The sequence below is a fragment of the Mustela lutreola genome, chromosome 8 (assembly GCF_030435805.1).
Source record: "Mustela lutreola isolate mMusLut2 chromosome 8, mMusLut2.pri, whole genome shotgun sequence".
Taxonomy (NCBI): Eukaryota; Metazoa; Chordata; class Mammalia; order Carnivora; family Mustelidae; genus Mustela; species Mustela lutreola.
The window spans coordinates 143,099,840-143,101,329 of record NC_081297.1 but is presented as its reverse complement, the minus strand read 5'-3'; positions in this window follow the sequence as shown (position 1 = coordinate 143,101,329).

Here is a 1,490-nt window from a genome sequence, read left to right as displayed (position 1 = left end):
GAAAGCTTTAAAGTGGAGAATAAAAGCTCTCTCAAATCCTTACTAGCACCAACTCCTATGAAGGAGAGTATCTAACCCAGACTTCTCATGGATAGACCCACATGTAGATTTTTTTCTTCCCACAAATAGTGGGGTGTGGCTTAACGTGTACACTCTGGGAGCTCTCCTTGCTCAGAACTGCAGCTTTGGGTGAAACCTGCTCTCACTTTCTATACTTATGGCAAGGAGGCCAATAAATCAAATGTTTATTGTGGAGGCTGATGGTTTCAAATTCCTGTTGCTGGAAATAACAAATTACCACCTGTTACAGGAGTTTGGGGCTTGCTCAGGCTAGTGTAGAGTCAATGAATTGAGGGGGGTGGGGAGCCTGCTGTGCCCACTACCTTGGGTTTGGGCTTATGGGTTTGCTTTGGTGGTTGTGGAGTCAGTCCATGCCCTGAAAAGGCAGCCCAGGTCAGAGAATAACATGCCAGGATGCTCTCCTATGCTGTCTTTCTCATTTCTTCTCTGCACACTACTTGGGGAAAATATTTTTTGTTTGTTTGTTCCAACTCACCCAGCTTTGAGAGTAAAAAAAAAACCTCATCAAGCCCTGCACAGTTGTATTTAGGCCAAGTGCAGTATGTTCTTGGAGTGCCTTACTATTCTTAGAGCTCTATATGTAGGGTTCTATACAGTTGGCTTTTTGCTGGAAGGGAAGGCAGATTTGATGAGTGATAGCTGCTTTGGATGGCTACCAAAAATGCTCTAAGCCATTCCAAGCAACAGGCCTTCCTTTCTTCCCTTGAGAGATTGCTCTGTGATCCCTGAACACATTGCATTGGCCTGGACAAAATCCAATGCAGCGGGAATTTCTGTGAACGATTCTGCCATGACCCACAAGCTCAGGGTGACATAGCCCGCTGGATCTGCTCCAACTCTGATTTCTGTGCCACAGAAGAACTCCGTCCACCCTTCACACTGGCCTCTCATTGCTATGAGACATTGGAAGTGTTTGTAAAGCGTTCTCCAATTCTCCATTCGTATAACCATGGGAAGATCCCTGTGAAGGAACCTAATCCAAAAGACGAGAAGCCTGCTGACAGCTGATACTGCTTACTGGGGTAGTGGGTATGGCCAGAGCCAAGGCCAAGAGCAGTAGGGGAGGGGAACTTTCTAGGGGGTGCTGATTATAGAGGACGTGCTTAGAAGCATTTATTACATGTCTGGTAGCATTTATTGTAGAACAAAGCCCTTGTGAAAGACGCTATGCTACTTCTAGATCATTTCTATTCTTATGACCACACTTCCAGAGAAACTTCCTATGAAGCAGCCAACCCTGGGCTCCTCCTGTTTGCTGGCCAATGCTAGACCCACAGGAGGCTCACAAGGGAACCAGAGTGGCTGTTAATAATAGCTACCCTTTCATGAACACTTGCTTGCTGTCTATCAGACACTACATTGAGGGCTTTACCCAGATCGCAGCAGCTAATCTGCACAACCTTGGTTAT